Genomic DNA, 17307 nt, shown 5'->3' on the forward strand with positions numbered 1-17307 from the left:
CCGAATCCCGTGCCCACCTGGCCAGAATCCCTTGTCCCGCGGAACAAGGGGCCCCCGCGAGAAACCCCAGTCCGTGGTACACTGGGTCTATTAGCATATAGACAGCTGGCAAATGCGGTGTGAAGAGAGGGCGCAGTTTCGGGGAGTCTTAACCTAAGGGATGTATGTGTAGGGCTGCGGGGATTTGGGCAGCTCTTTCCTGAGGAGGAGACATTTCAGATGAGATGAGGGGCAGGGTGGAGTCGGCAGGTGAATGTGTAGCTCTTTTGCACTGAATTCTCTCCTGTATCTTAATTTTGTCAGGAAATCTGCTATCTGTATGAAGGCTGACCTGCTGGGTTATCCAGGCTGCCTTTGTGTGTGTACCCTGGAACCCATGTGTATCCGTAGAGGAGAAGAGCCCAGGATTCCTGATCTTTGACCCAGTTAAATTGTGTGTGCGAGTGCCTCTTTCCTCATGGGGAAGTCCAGGCAGGCTGTGGGAGTGAAAGGCAGCCCCACCCCCATTCCAGGCAGTGATGGAAATTGCACATGAAGCCACATTATGGACTGACCCCGCCTACCCTCACTGAGCATGCCTCTTTCTCCCTTGGGAACTCTCCTTGTGGAAAAGAGAACCTGGTACCCTGTGGGATGTGAGGCTCTGATTTCCAGTTTCATTTTCCAGTTTCAATTTAGAAGCTGTTCTGCCAGCTTTCTCCTTGCCCAGGTCCCCAGGGCTCAGAGAAGCTGCCAAGAGGAAGCTGTCCAGCCAGCACCCTGCTCCCAGGGGTTCCCTGAGGGCAGGCAGGGGCAGAACTCTGTAGGGATGCTCAGAAGGAGCAGATCCGGGCTCTCTGGTCGAGTCGGGGTCATTCGGTGATTCATTCTGACTTATGGGCAAGTCCATCAAGACAGCTGGAGCAAACCATTATGGCCTGAACCAGCTCCAAGGCCCTTTGTAGTACAAATGTTTATGAAAGGGGGTCTCCCTGTTCAGCACCCTATCCTTCCTTGCCTGACCTTTGACCCCCAGTTAGATTGTGTGAGAAAATGACTCCTTCCTCATGGGGGAGGAGTCCACGAAGCCCTTTACAAAATGTCTGAGATAAAGCTCAGCAGTTTTCAGTATTTCTAGGAAGCTTCTTCCTCCTGCCTTGGTTTTCCTTTTCATCAATACAATGGGAGAACATTAGTATCAAAAATAAGAGCGAAAGATCCTGCGGAAGGCTGCCAATCCTCTTTCCTCTCTCCACTGTCATTTCCTTGAAAGTCTTAGCTTAACTCTAAACTGGCTTGAGGACACTTTTCATTTTTACCCTCTCTGTTTGAGAACATGTGGCGTGTCTCCCAGGCACCCTTGTCCTGGTTTGATCCTGGAGAGAGCAGGTGGACAGGCCCCCAGCCAGCCTGGCAGATGTAAGCGTCCCTAATCTCTAGGGCAAATTTGTTCTTCAGTGCTTCTAGTATCAGCCTCTGATCAATCATTAATCAAAGTTGCAATAAAAAGATAATTTTCTCTGGGCTGGGCTGGAAAGCTCCAGACTGCAAGGTTGAATAAATCCTTCTTTGGAAGCCTCACAGTCAAAAGAGAAGGACTTCCCGCTCCGGTGGCTGTGTAAGAAGACATGCTAAGGCTCTGTCTGTCCCGGGTACTCATACACTTCAGCTCTCTGAGTGGCTGTGGCATTTTGTTTTATCCTTCTCTGTCAGTTTACGTTGGAGATGTCGTGAATCCCAGACCAGGTATTCAAGCAGAGAAAGAGAGCTACAGTTGGTTCCAAATGTGAGCTTGGGGTTCTACCCCTATGGTATGTGGCAACTGCTGTCTTGCTGGGTCAGATCTCTGTCAGTGGAAACAACACAGTCTCCGGCGTGTACAGAGCCCCACGGTGGGGGAGCATGGTAGCCCACTCAGGGTAGAAGAGGGCCTCAGGAGAAGAGAGGCACAGAGGAAGTGGCCATGACCAGGGTCAGAAACTCTGCAACCTATTTCGGAGCCTGAGGCTAGCCTGCCCCTTGAGGATGGAGATCCTGTTTCCTGACGGGCTGGGGAGGCAGCATTTAACCAGGGATAGTGTGAGGCTCCACATCATGCCCTAGAAGCTAGTGCACCCAGGCAGGGGTTGAAGGTATCTTGAGTATAGCTCAGCCTGACCAGCTGACATAGGAGCTCCAGAGAGAGCTGTCATTCAGCATCTTGTGAGGGCATGAGACACCATCTTCTCTCCAACCCTTCCCATGTGTTACTGGACCATTCTGCAGCACAGCTTTAGACACAGCAAAGAAATGGGCATTTTCAGGGCACGATCCTCCTGGGATATGAGTTAGAGCAAAATCAGCCAGGATTGGCTGACATCCAGAGTAACAGATGCAATTCTGGGAGGTTCCAAAGGAGGAGGAGGCACCATGGGACAGCTGGGGGCCAGGGTGAGGAGATGCTCCCTTTAAGCTCAATATGGCCTCTGAATGAACCAACCAACCAACCAACCAACCAACCAACCAACCAACACACACACTCTCTCTGCCCTCCCACCTCCTCTCCCACCTCCCCTCCTCATTCTTGTTCTCTCCCTCTCTGAAATAGTAAGATACTGAAAAATTAACAGTGGCTCTATTTAGTGCTTGAAAATGATTTTAAGTCCCGCCTCATGCTGCCCCACCCCAGGCATTGTGTTTACTAATAGTCTCAAAAATCTCTGTAACAAATCCACATGTATCATTACTTACTTGCTGTGACAAAATATCAGTCAAAAAAAAAAAAAGGGAGAACGGCTCATTTTGGCTCCTGGTTTGAGGGTATGGGCCATCATGATGTAGAAGGCACAGGGACAGGAGCTTAAAGCAGTTGCTCACTTTGCATCCACAGCCAGGAAACAGAGAGATGCACCCCAGTGCTTAGCTTACTTTCTTATGGTTTTGCCTAGCGTCCTCGCCAGGGAATTATGCAACTCCCATCCAGGGTGGGTCTTCCTACCTTAAAACAGACAAGCCCAGAGGGTGCTTTTCCTCATTCTTAATCCCATCAAGCTGACAACCAAAATAAACATCCCAATAGTTGTAATCACGTTTTTGTTTGTTTGAGAAGGGTCTGACTAGCTCAGGCTGCTCTTGAACTCCCGAGAAGGCTCAGGATTCTCCTCTGCCCTTAGGTGCTGGCTGTTCTCAGAGGTGTGGATGGGCCTCTATGCTTGGTCATTCTAACCATCTGAAGTGTATTGTTCTGAGGCCTTATATATAACCATCTTCAGATCCTTTCCACCATCCAAAATGGAATCCCTCTCCCGGTAAAACACAGCATGATACATAATGTGTCCTTTAGAGGTTGGCTTGTTTTACTAAGGTGTTTTACAATATTCCCATTTAGACTTTCAACCAGAGCCTTTGGGGACAGCGACTTCAGAGAGGGGAGGGCTTTCCTTCCTCCCAGCAAAGGGGCATGCCAGCTTTTTTTTTGTTTGTTTTTTGTTTTTTGTTTAAACTGATTTTTCACTAACTGAAAAAGATTAAGTTCATACAGGAAGAGGTTGAAAATCAAATGCTACACTCCGAGCCCAGTGGCACTTAGTCTCAGCCCACATCTGTTCTCAGTGCTTATTCTCCCTCCAGAAAACAACCTGCTAGACCCTACTAAACAGCTTGTAATCACTGCCTCCATCGCCCCTGCAAAAGGGTAAACTTCGGAGGCTGGGGTGTGGCTCTGTGGTACAATGCTGTCTTCCTGATGCCTTAGGCTTAATCCCCTGCACCAAAAACTAGAACTACAAACAAATGGAAAACAGTGGGTGTTGGGTGTAAAAAGTTCCCTTGGGGCTAGTAGATGACCCACTCCTCAGGCTAGTCCCCTGTGTTTATGTAAACTGTTGACTTTGTAAGCCTTTTGTCTTGTTTTGGTAGACTCAAGTACTAAGCCTTCAAAAGATCAGTTTTCTCTTCCTCTTCCTTGTAGCTGCAGGTGTCAGAGTTTATTTGGGCCATCCACTCCTGTCCCTGGACAAATGCTGTCTCTGCCCTTGGCTGGATAAAGAATGCTGTAGGCAGCCAGCACTGGTGAATGGACCTTGAAGGTTCTCCAGAGGCCTAAGGCCAGGAGGGAGATGTTGGGACCCTGGCTGCAGCTTCCTCTTCCATGCATCTTCTGGTCTACTTCATCACAGGCCCGGCAGCAATGGTGCTGGATGACCATGCATTGAAGCCTTTAAAACCATGAGCTAAATGGTTTCCTTTAGACTACCTCCCTCAGATGTTTTGTTACAGCTATGGAAATCTGACCAACAACAAAAGTCTCTTCGGCCCCTGCTTTCATTTCTTTTGGCTACACTGACAGAAGCAGAGGAGCTGGACTCTATGGTAGGTTTGGTTGTTGTTGTTGTTGTTATTTTGTTTTTGGGGTTTTTTTGTTTGTTTGTTTGTTTTAAGCATATAAGGTATTGGATACTGTGGCAGTTTGGATGAGACAACCCCCTCAGGCCCATATTTGAATGTTTGCTTCCAAGTTGGTGGACAAGGACTAGGAGGTGTGGCCTTGTCACTGAGATGAGACTTAGGTTTCAGAAGGGCCCAGTCTCTGTCTGTCTGTCTCTGTATCTTTCTCAGCTCTCCCTCCCTCCAACTTGTGGCTAAGGCCTAACCTGTCAGCTACTGCTCCAGGGCCATGCCTGCAGGCTGGCTAGCCTGCTCCTTGGTGTCATGGGGTCCATGACTCTCTGCAGCTAAGTCCCCAATTACATGCTTTCTTTTAGAAGTGCCCTGGTCATGGTGTCTCTTCACAGCAACAGAGCAGTGACAAAGACAGACACCAACAAAGGGCTTTAGAGTCTCCGCTCTCATGAACTCCCACCCTGACTCCCTGGCAGCCCCCCTGGCTCAGAGACTCTTCCATGTTCCATGTGTCTTCTTGCCACATCCCCTCCTTCCTCGTTAGATACTGTCACCCTCTCTTGGTCTCTCTAAGTCCTTCCACTGTGTTTTCTACACTGGCCACATTCTCCATTCCCATTAGCCATGAAGACTCCAGGGGCCCACACTTGTTTTCTTTTGTTTGCTTGTGAAAACAACCTGTCTGCAACTTGTTTAGTAGCTTCATATTCTGGGCTCTATTGGCATGTCCCAAATCAAATTACTTTTTGACTGGACATCTCATCTAAATTACTTTGGCACTAACCCAAATCTATCAGAACCAAACCTTTTCCCTTTGTAATGACTAACACCATCTATTTGATGGGGAAGGCAGAGCGAGTGCGGGAGGCACCATGCAGACCTTGGAGACAATGCATCATGGTTCGAGTGTCAGGGGCCAGTGGGGCAGGAGCCTTTGTAGGCCTGGTCTGAGAGAATAGACAGATAGGATTGCTATGGGTATGTGGACCCCTGAAGTGAAAGGGAGCTTGCTCAGTGGCCACGCCCTCTTCTATGATGCTCAGGTGGTGGATATGGAGAGAACAGGAGCTGCTGATGACTGCTGAGAAGGTAAAGCAGCAGTAAGCTTCCTACCCTGGAGGAGGAGGGTTCCTGCCTTGCTGGGTTTGGGAAGCACTCCAGTCACTGTCTACCACAGACCATTGGGGCCAATCAGAAGAACCCAAATGCAACATCTGCATTTGGACGATCAGCTACGGAGCGCTGTTTCCAGAGCATTTTCCAAGATGGGTCTGTATCAGTGAGACGTGGCACGCAGCCGAAGCCAGAGCCCCAGCCTCTAGCATGTCAATGGCATGAAGCTGGCAGAGCTTCGAGGGAGAGAAGGCAGCCCCTGTTCTTCTCCAGGAGCACATGGAAAAGACACTGAGTTCTAGGTACTGTGGTGAACTCCAGTGGGCTGTCTGGAGCCTACTGCCCCAAGAGGCCTTTGTGCCACACCTCATCCAGGCCTCCATCCTGGGGGACCGAGAACTCCTGACTCTGTAGAAACGTTCCTCACTAAGCAGGATGACAAGATGCTTCCATGGATCCCACACATGGTAGACAGCTTGTCTGACTAGCTCTTGTCTTTGTATGGACCAGGCCTCCTCATGTTGGAAGGTGCTTTCTCCAAGGAACCATGGGGAGTAGGGTGTGCCCTGAAGTCCCTAGGATGAGGTTACAGCCCACAGGCCATGGGAGGTGAGCATAGATGACAACAAGGACCCAATCAAGGTAGCTTGATGTCAGAAGGCACAATGTGTGTCCTCACTTTAAGGGCTGCAGATGTCAGAGGACTGGGGGCTTTAGGAAAGGTTGCGAAAGCCCTAGAACCAGAGAATGGACGAGGCCATTCCAGGTGAGGGAAGCAACTGGTACCCATGTGGGAGAGGCCTACCCAGCACCCAAGCCACAGACAGCAAGCCTTCCTCAGTCTCTGCAACACAGGCTCTACTGTCCCAGCCTAACCATAACCTCAGACAGGAGCTGGGACCCATTCACGCTAGCTCAGAAACTGGGAAGTACCTGGCATGGAGCCCTTTACTTCCTCTACATGAGGGCCTGAGGCTCCACAAGGAGCAGCAAGGGGGCCATTTTTGTGGTCAGGAAATGTCTGTGGTAGCTGTGGATGCTTCAAGCCCCACCCAGGCCCTTCTGAAGTGGAGGTCACATTCCTAAAGATCCTTAACTGTCAGCTTCAATCTCCTTTGTTGTTGTAGGGGTTTTTTGTTTGTTTGTTTGGTTTGGTTTTTTTTTTTTTTTTTTGGTTTTTGGAGACAGGGTTTTTCTGTATAGCCCTGGCTATCCTGGAACTCATTCTGTAGACCAGGCTGTCCTTGAACTCAGAAATATGCCTGCCTCTGCCTTTGCCTCTGCCTCCCAAGTGCTGGGATTAAAGGTGTGCACCACCACCGCCTGGCCATCTTCAATCTCTTGCTGCTTTTTGGGAGGTGCAGCTAGTGAGCTCAAGTCCAAGGTCCTCAGCAATTCAGGAGTAAGGTTAGGAAATCCACACTGGGGAAGGAGGACAGGGCACTTCTGGTTTAGTTTGGTGGTTTTCAACCTTGGCTGCACACTAGCGTTATCCAAGTACTTTGAGAAATATGCTCAGATCAGGGCTGGGGATGTAGCTCAGTTGGTGAATAATGGATTGCTGGGCAAGCACAAAGCCCTGCCTTTGACTCAGCACTGCAGAAAACTGGGTGTGGTGGCTCACACCTGTGATACCAGCACTTAGGCAATGACAGCAGTTTTAGATCAATCTTGGCTACATAGTGTGTTTGAAGGGCCAGCCTGGGCTATATAAGACCCTGTCAAAAACAAAACAAACAACAGAGACAGGCTCATAACCAGAAACTTCCAGAGTCCTAACTGGCTAATAAACATGAAATTATATTCATTCAACTACATTAGTCACCAGGGATATGCAAATTAAAACCACATTGTGATTACGATACCACTGCACGCCCACTAGACCAGGAAACAAGAAAAAGAAAATCAGAAAATACCAACTGTTGGCAAAGCCGTGATGAACTCTCCTCATGCACATAGAGGGACTATGATTCCACCTTCAAGCCTACACTTGACAGAAACATACCCGCTCCCAAAGGCCACACCAGAATGTCCACCCATTAACACCTCCCAGCTGTAGAAGGATCAGATAAACTGCAGGATATCTACTCAGTGCAGTTCAGTGTGGTTTAAGCGTGTTCTCAACCGACGGTGATGCAAGCCTTTGAATCCCAGCACTCAGAAGGCAGAGGCAGATAGGTCTCTGTAAGCTCATATCCTGTCTGGTCTACATCACCAGCCAGGGCTCCACAGTAAGACTCTGTCCAAAAAAATACAAAAAAAATTTTTTTTTTAAAAATAAGCCACAACAATTATAGGCAAGGAGTTGGTTGGATGAGTCGTCTCACAAACTTGTCACTGTGTAGAAGAGCCAGAGACAAAAAGATAAACGCTGTGCCATTTTACTATCTATTTTGTTCTTTTGAGGCAGGTCAAGGATAGCCCAGACTGACCGCAACGCACCATGCAGTAGAGCCTTTCTCCTGTTATGAAATAACCTGACAAGAGCCACCAGGAGGTGAAGGGCTCATTTGATACTCGGTTGTAGGTACCGTACATCCGTCATAGTGGGTAAGGTGTGGTGGGAGCGGGCGCCCAGTGGTCACACTACAGTAGTCAGGAAGCGCGATGTCTGCTATGCTCTGAGGGTATCCTCCTCTTCGATAGTCCAGGTACCGCTCTCCTTTAGAGTGGGTCATTTACCTCAGTGAACCTAGTCAAGGTAATTCCTCACAGGTATGCCCAGGAGCTTTCCTGAGGTTTATATTTTGGGTCATTCCAGACCTAGCTGACAGTTAACACTTACATCACAATGACTGTACTTCCCCCCCAGCCCCCCTGTCCCCCATTCTTCTGGCTCCTAGATCACAAAAGCTGGGATTCCTGAGGCAGGGGTGGGCGGCATGAGGTAGCCAGCTTCAACTATTAACATACCCACTGTATCCAGCTGTGACTCCGTGAATAAGCCTACTGTTTTAGCGCAGATCACAAGAGTTAGGACCCGGAAGTGCCAGGTATGCAGATGATCTCCATCCCAGGGCTATGTTTATATTTACGTTTTGTGCTCTTTTTGTTTATGGCATCCTTTAATAAAACTCTTTATTTAAATTCTTTTTTTTTTTTTTTTTGGATCTTTGGGGTCAGGGTAAGATCCAGGCATCTAGAGTTTCAGATGCTCTGGAAAAGCAGGTCCACTGAGGGGCCTCAAGTTGGAGCTAGAGAGGTGTCTTGGCAGGGAGACCAGTAACAGCACTTCCTGCTCGAGCAGAGGGCCCAGGTGTGACTCCAGTTCCAGGGTGTCTGAGGCACTCCATATTCCATGGGCACCTGTACAAACGCGGTACACATAAACACACACACACACACACACAAATAACAAAAATTCTTTTTTTTTTTTTTTTTTTTGGTTTTTCGAGACAGGGTGTCTCTGTGTAGCTCTGGCTGTCCTGGAACTCACTCTGTAGACCTGGCTGGCCTCAAACTCAGAAATCTGCCTGTCTCTGCCTCCCGAGTGCTGGGATTAAAGGTATGAGCCACCACCATCTGGCTAACAAAAATAATTTTGCGGACTGGAGAGATGGCTCAGTGGTTAAGAGCACTCACTGCTCTTCCAGAGGTCCTGAGTTCAATTCCCAGCAACCACATGGTGGCTCACAACCATCTGTAATGGGATCTGATGTCCTCTTCTGGTGTGTCTGAAGACAGTGACAGTGTACTCACATACATGAAATAAATAAAATCTTTAAAAAAAAATCTTGCTTTACATTTAGTTTTGCAAGGGGGAAGCATGCTACAGCACATACATGGATATCATAGTACAATCTGAGATAACAATTTTCCCCCTGCCATGTAGGTCCTGGAGATTGAACTCAAGTAGTCAGGCTTCCTGGCAAGTGCCTTCATCTGCTGAGTCATCCCAACTGGCCCTGACAAAATATTAAAAAAATGTCAAGGCCTCAAGTGGTCTTCATGAAAGTCACTTCCAGCGGAGTGTAGTGGATCAGTGGGGTGACAATGCCATCTTTGCCTATATGTAAGGTTCCCCAAGCAGGTGGAAGAGACATTACAGCAGGCTGCTGCAATGTGTTTCTTCCGTGATGGGTCTGTTGAAAGCAGTTGCATCAGGTGAAATGGTGTGTAATGGGAACATGGTAGGCCCCACCCACTCTGCCCAGGGAAATGGATCACTCTGCACACTTATTATAAAGTCACTCTTAGGTGGTAGCTGGGCTTCCCTAGGGCAGAACTGCAGCTGAGGCTCTGACAACCTTAGAGGAGGAGGGAGGAAGGCTAGCTGACTCAGGGTGTCTGTGTTTGTGAGGAACAGCCAGCTCTTACTTCAGACCACGCCTCTTGGCCTCTGTGTCCAGATTAGGAAACTTGCAACATCTTGCTGAGGACCTCGTTGGGCTCAGTTTTAAGAGTACAGCTTAGAATTTCCTGAACATCCCATGAGGTTGGTGGCATTCTCCCTAGATATAGCTGACTTCCAGTATATTCCGGTCAAACTACAGGCATGTTAGATGGGATGAGACAGGACACAGGCTCACACACAGGTATTGTACCCCCCTGAGTCCTATCTGTCTCTTCAGGAACCTCCTGCTGTTGAAGGGGCTGTGTAGACTGGCTGTGCTCTGTTGCAAGCCTTAGAGTCTCTGCTGTCCACAGTAAGAGGGCTGAACTAGAAGCTGGAGTAGCGTCCCTGGTCTGTCTTGCAGGGTTGAGTTCACACCGTGAGCTCAGAGGGGCCTGAGGCTTCGTTGCTTCAGGGATGCTGAAGGTCGGGGGTGGGGGTGGGGAGTCCTTGGATGGATGCACTTGACCAAAGGACTCGGAGTGGCGTGGGATGCAAGAGGATAAATTAATCTGATAGAAGCTATGTCACTCGAGGGTTTCAAGGCCCCTCCCTGGAGGTGAGAGAAGTGTGATTATAGCAGGAGGGGTGGACTGGATCTCTCCACTAGGCTGCAGAATCCTGCCCCCCTAGTTCTGGTCCCCACCCTGTGAGATAGGAATGATGGTCCAGTGGGGTGAAGGGTCATAGCTCTGTGAGGTACTCTAGAAGGCCTAAGCCTTAAGGTTCTACCTTTGATGCCCTTGGCTGGAACCTCTGTTACCCAGATGCTGTCTCATCTCCAGCCTGTGAGATATCACAGTGGCAACTGTGCCATCCAGTGTGGAACCGTACATTCCCAGTGCTGTCAATCTCCTCCTTCCTTGGAGTTCTGAGGTATTTAATAACAAACATATGGTGCCCGTATACATACTTACTTAAACCAAATTAACAATACAATTACCAGTTACTTCATCTTTAGCTTAACCATCTAGTAAATCTTTAGCTTCACTGATTTTTTTTTAAAAACTAAGACAGCCTTTCTCTGTGTAGCCCTGGCTGGAACTTGCTCTGTAGACCAAGCTAGTTCTCCCTGCCTGGACAGTGCCAGGATTAAAGGAATGTGCCACCATCATTCAGCTCGTGAACCTGCCATGTGGATCCCAGAGACACAGCTCAGGCCTCGAGGCTTGGTGGCAGTGTCCTCCCCTGGGTCGTCTCAGCAGCCTGGACTTCGCAACATGGTTGCTACCTCCTTTGTCCAGGTGAGGGAGGGCAGAATGGATCTGAGAGCATCTGTAGCTTCTCTCTGCTGACAGGCAGCACAGCTTACCCCTCCCTGCTTCATCTGGGGATTAAACCCACCTCTGCAGTAGCTACCACCAAAGGCAGACTTTGAGAAACCTGTTTTAATTGAGGCTCCATACGCTTTATGCTTTGTGAAGCATTACTGGGGTCTAGAGAGATAGCTCAGTGGTCACATTTTACACACACACACACACACACACACACACAAAAATATATTTTTAAAAAAGATTTCTTTATTTATTTTATGTATGAGCACACTGTAGCTGTCTTCAGACAGACTAGAAGAGGGCATGGGATCCCTTTACAGATGGATGTGAGCCACCATGTGGTTGCTTGAAATTTAACTTAGGACCTCTGGAAGAGCAGTCACTGCTCTTTCTTAATCGCTGAGCCATCTCTCCAGCCCTCAACACACAAATCTTTAAGAGCACAATAATAGGATGCAACAGCCATAGCAGCGTGGTAGGTCCAGCTGCTGCCACGGCTCAGCTCCAGTTTTCACAAGGCGTGGGTCATCCCACCTCGGATCCACTAGCACACACTTGTGCTGGAAAGCGACCTGGGTATAGCCTGGCACCAGGCCCTCCTCTTGTCCTCTCTAAGAAGCATCTGTGAGGGCTGGAGAGAGAAATGGTTCTGTGGTAATTCTCCTACCTGCAAAAGCACTGCATGGAATGGCGGCATTCCCCTCAAGCTAAATAATGTAGTAAAAACTTAAAAAGCACCATTTGTGATTTTTTTTCCCCTTTTTGTGCTTTAGGAACTGAGCAGCAAGAAGTTCTTGATTATATTTTACGGTTTTCTTTCTCTAGAGATATGTGGGATTCAAAGGGTTATATTCAAATTAGAGAAAATAGTAAGGGCAGACTGGAGGGAGTGACAAAGTCCTGAGAGGATCCAGGGAGTGTCGGTGTAGACAGACTGTAGAGGCTGGACTCAGAGGTGGGAACTGGGGAACTGGGTGGCTCCTCCAGAGTCAGTCGTGATGGTGGTCAAGGCCCTTGCCTCCCTGGCCTCTGGCATGTCCTCACACCAGCAACAGATAAGCACATGCCAGGCACAAGACTCTCTTCAGAACAGAACTGAGCCAGCATCACACAGGCTAGGTGGATGGGTGGGCCCACCTGAGGGACTCTTCACAGGAGGCCTGGGGGAATCCCACCAGACAGTGACTGAATGTCCCCCAAGACATTCAACTTCACCTTATAAACCCAGCAGGGATTTGGTCCCCGGGAAGTTCTGCTTTCCCAACCAGTCACACAAATTCTGAAAGACACTGTCCAGACTCTCTCCAGCTTTCTCTTCTTTTACCTGTTTGGTTTTTTTCCTTCCAAATTCTTGGGTGAGATGTCGCTGCTAACCAGGTCCCCTCCATTGTCTGTAGTGTAGTTAAAAGCAAGGAGGGGAAGAGCGGGCCCAGCAACTGCGTGGCTTGGGTGTGTTATAAAGATCAGAGCCAGGGCTCCTATGAGGACCTCACAAGGCTCAGCTGGAGAACTGTTTATTCTTCCGTGTTGGATGCGTTATCAGAAAATGTTTTTGTATGGGTCAGTCTCAGCAGGCAGCAGATACGCCCCTTTCCGCCACCCAAAGGGACGGGAGAGTTTAAGGAAGGGCCTGTTTATGAAGAGGGGAAGGGAGGCAGCATTGAGAGAAATACAAAGGGGAAGGTGAGCCGCCAGTATCACCAGGGGAAGCAGTGGCCAGGAGGAACCTAAGAGCTGCGGGAGAGTGCTGCTGGAGCAAACTGGCACTGCTGAGCTAGCAGGGGGGAGCCGGGGGAGAAAGCACCCCAGGGTAACTCTACTCCTCTTCATCCTCAGCTGGGGTCTTCAATTGGCAAACAGAACTAGAAACATGAAGACACAGAGGAAAGCTGACGGTTTTACCCCCTGGCTGAATCTCATCCTCACTATATAGGTCCACAGGACCATGACCACAAGGACAGGAAGCCACAATAAAGGTGTCAAGAATTCAGCACAGCAGCAATACGGTTCTCTGGGTAAAGCGCGTATTACCCAAGACTGGAGAACCTGAGCTCAATCCCCGGACTCACATTTTCCATTGACTTTTACACGTGTTATGACATGAGTACCCACATATACATACATATATCATGTACTCATACGCAATAATATGAAAAGGGGTTCTAGCACAGGGATGAAGTTCACATCATGGAAAGACAACTAACGACCTCTACTTAGCTTAGTAATTAAAAGGTTAACATGCATGTTAATGAAAGTCGCTGAATTATCAACAAAGGCTCATGGAGCAACAGATAACCAGAATGGGGAGACCGATTACAGAATGACTTCTCATGATTCCTTAGGAGTTCTGCTTTTCCTGCTCTGGATGTGGACAAAATGGTGCTAAAGGTAGGCAAGGAGCCAGGCCTGGAGTCACGTGGCTAGTCCAGAGCTGGGCTGTCTCAGCTGTTGCAGAAGGCGCACACCACTTATCTATCCCCTGAAGCTGGGACAGACTGGCCTTAGGTCAACAGCTCTTCTACCAGGTCCTGATGATGGGTGTGGAGAAGAGCAGGCTGAGGCTGGAGCAGGTTCTGGGGGCTGTGTCTTCCTCTCATTGCTGGCTTTTGAGCACCTCTCCCCACCATCTTGGAGCTCAGAGCCTAGGGGCTATTCAGCTGGCTTGCATGCCAATGCACTACAGCTTTAAAAAAAATTTTTTTTTAAAGTTGTATTTAATCACATGTAAAGGGAGTGGGGGGGGTGTCACAACGTGGAGGTCAGAGAACATCAATTTTGTAGAGTTGACTCCACCTTTATGAAGGTTCAAGGCATTGAACTCAGATTTCTAGGCCTGTATTAACAGGTGATAAGCACATTTACCTACTGAGCCATCTCACCACCCCTGCCCCCTCTTAACTCTTCAATGGCTGTACTAAAAACAAAAACAAAGACAAAACAAAACAAAACAAAACCCCATACCAAAAAAAAAAAAAAGCACACCATCATCATTGTAGAAATCAGCCTTGTTGAAAACAAGGAAACAGTGAAATGACTCATGATTCTGTTAGCCTTCCTCCAAAACAAAACAGAAGACGAAGGCTTCCGCAGAGTCCTCTTAGTCCATGCCTTATGGGCATGCATTGGCTGAGAGTCTGGTGCAGTCTTGGAGCTGTCATTTCCATCAGGTGTGGGAGAAAGGCTGAATGGCTAAGAGATGGCCATTTTCAACTTCCCAGGATGCAAAGCTACTACCTATGTGATCCAAGGCCTCTTATTTTCCTTTGTTCAAAACCAATATATCCAAATATATTGCCTGGGGTAGTGCTGCACACCTGTAATCCTAGCACTTGAGGGACGAGGCAGGAAGATCAAGACTTCCCAGTCAGACTTGGATGTACAATGAGCCCAAGGCCAGTTTAGGCTAAATGACATCCTACCTCAAAAGCAAACAGCTGGAAACCGTAGCATCAGGAGACAGAGGCAGGTAGACCTCTGTGAGTTCTAAGCTAGGTTGGTCTACATAGTGAGTTCCAGGCCAGCCAGGGCAACACAATGAGACCCTGTCTCAAAATACAAACACAGGGCTGGAGAGATGGCTCAGAGGTTAAGAGCACTGACTGCTCTTCAGAGGTCCTGGATTCAATTCCCAGCAACCACATGGTGGCCCACAACCACCTGTAATGGGATCCCATGCCCTCTTCTGGTGTGTCCGAAGACAGCAACAGTGTACTCACATGTAAATATAAAATTAAAAAAAAAGTTTTTAAAAAATATGAACAACAAAGATGAGTGGTGGAGGCAGAGGCAGGTGGTTCTTTGAGTTAGAGACTAGCCTGGTCTATAGAGAGAGTTCCTGAATGGCCAGGGCTACACAGAGAAACCCTGTCTCAAAGAAAGAAAGAAAAAAAAGAAAAGAAAAAAGAACCCACAAACATGCCAGGCGGTGGTGGTGCACACCTTTAATCCTAGCACTTGGGAGGCAGAGGCAGGCGGATTTCTGAGTTAAGGCCAGCCTGTTCTACAGAGTGAGTTCCAGGCCAGCCAGGGTTACACAGAGAAACCCTGTCTCAACAAAACCAACCAACCAAACAAAAAATACACACTAAAAAAAAAAAACAAAAAAAGAACTCACAGACAACAAGATAATAGCTATGTCTTTCTCAGTAAATATGTATGTCACTCTGATGCTTGACATATCCTTGGATAGATGCGCAAGTTGTCAATACTTTCTTTCTTATAAAATTACATTTATTTATTTAGTGTATACTTGAGTGGAAGGAGACACGTGTGCCAACTGAGTGTGTGGAAGTCAGAAGGCAACTTGTGGGAGTGGGAATCAAACTCTGGTCTTCAGGCTTGGTGGCAAGCACCCTTACTAAGCAAACTAACTGGCTCCTGAACAATTTCCTCTTGATGTTTCCCGAGGCTTCCTGATGTTTCCTTTACAAACACTGCAGTCAGAGACACCTTTGTACAGTCACCTTTGCTTGGATGTGATGAGTCCTTAGCTCTGGAAAGCCAATGGTGTGGTCCAAGGCTGGACACAGTTTCAAAGCTGCCTCTTTCCAATCACAGTAGTAATCCCCTGTGTCAGCATTATCTTACATCAGGAGTACCCCACAGCAACAGTCTACATCAATCATCACACTACATCACACTGCAGCCATCCCCCCACCTTAGCAGCCCCCCACATCAGCAGCAGTAACTTCCCCAGGAGCCCCCTGTACTCCCCCCGACACACACACCAGTAGTACATTTTAGTATAGACATCCTGTCTTACATCAAGTAGTCACTGATTTTTTTTTTTCTCAGTTAGACTGAGATTCAGCAGGAAACCAGAGGAACCATACATGGGGGCAGGGAGGAGAAGCATTTTAGTAAACTCTTGATCCAGAACTAAACTGAACTTCCTTGACTTTAGGGCGCCATGGAGGAACTCTGGAGACTGTTACAAAGGGAAGACCATCCTGTGGGCCCACAGCCAGGCATTTTTCCCATGGAAGCGCTATTGTGTCTCCAACAAGGTCTGTCACTCTGAGATCACTGGCTCTGGAATCCTCAGCGAGCCCGGTCCTGCTGAGGGCCGTCTCGTTCATGTTACTGCATGAGACCCATGTGAGGTAGGGCCATCTGATCTTGGGTTTCCTGCCTCTGGGAAAAATGAGTCTAAATGAAATGTTTTCCTTTATAAATTATCCAGTTTCAGATGTTCCATTGTACCAGCAGAGAACAGATTAATCTGGCTCTAAAGACCTCACGCCAACCCTGGCATTACTGAACTATCCCCCTAGTTCCAGGGTTCGCTCTCTGTCCATGAAATCAGCACCAGTCCCCTGGGGTTTCCTGGGCTACTTTCCATAACCTTTTAAGATGGGAAATCCCAAACCAGCCACAGTTCACTGCTCTCTTACCTCTTTGCTGTTCTCGTCTGAGGCGCTGTACACTCTGGTACCTGGAAGAAGAAGTGAATAGCGGATTGAGGATGGATGTCAAGTAATGCAGGCTCACCTGTGACAAGTTCTCCAAGAGCCATTGAGATGTGGGCTAGCTGCACACAAGCTGAGACAGGAACAGGGGCATGGCTTCCACCCAAGGCCCTTTCTACTCAGACTGGCTACCTGCTCAGCCTTGAATGCTTGTAAACTGGGAGAAACCCCAGCACTCTCCCATCTCAAGGCTCAGGGAACAGAACTGACCTCTTTATTTATCTTGACTGGTGAAGTCACTCATCCACTATTTATTGAACACCTCATGGCCGTATTACCCTGAATGTGCGGATCTCACCAGTTACTGAATACAGGCCCAACACTGTCCTAGGACTCTTGAGTATACAGCAGTGGACAGAACTACTTGCCCTTAGGGAGTTTGTGGTGTTCTTGGAAATACTAAGAGCTGAATAAATAAATAAACTTATAGTAGTCACAGGAAATAAAGTGATATGAAGGGGGAAGAAAAAGGAAATCAAGAAGAGTAGGGAATGTTGAGGATCGTGGGGCTGGGATGTAGCTCAGGTGTTTGCTTAGCACGCACAAAGTTCTAGGTTGATCTCCAGCACCGTGTAAAACTAGGTGTGGTGGCAAGTGCCTGTGATCATTATACTTGGGGGATAGAGGCAGGAAAACTGGAAATTCAGGGTCATACTTGGATATACAGTAAGTTCAAGGGCAGGCCAGGATACAAGAGGAGAAGAAGAAAAAGAAGAAGAAGAAGAAGAAGAAGAAGAAGAAGAAGAAGAAGAAGAAGAAG

The 17307-nt window shown here is 48.1% G+C and overlaps 1 long non-coding RNA gene across 2 annotated transcripts; it reads left to right on the forward strand.

Annotated features, from left to right (window-relative positions):
• The first annotated feature begins 5457 nt into the window (after window positions 1-5457).
• Window positions 5458-13074, forward strand: LOC116076757. Of its 2 annotated transcripts, XR_004113092.1 has the most exons (5): window positions 5458-5774; window positions 7883-7995; window positions 10573-10681; window positions 10838-11049; window positions 12916-13074. It is a non-coding gene; the product is annotated as an uncharacterized LOC116076757 (long non-coding RNA). The 2 variants fall into 2 exon arrangements; XR_004113093.1 differs by lacking the exons at window positions 5458-5774; window positions 7883-7995 and adding an exon at window positions 8053-8465.
• Window positions 13075-17307: the final 4233 nt, after the last annotated feature.

Source organism: Mastomys coucha, unplaced genomic scaffold (genome assembly GCF_008632895.1).
Source record: "Mastomys coucha isolate ucsf_1 unplaced genomic scaffold, UCSF_Mcou_1 pScaffold5, whole genome shotgun sequence".
NCBI classification, from domain to species: Eukaryota; Metazoa; Chordata; class Mammalia; order Rodentia; family Muridae; genus Mastomys; species Mastomys coucha.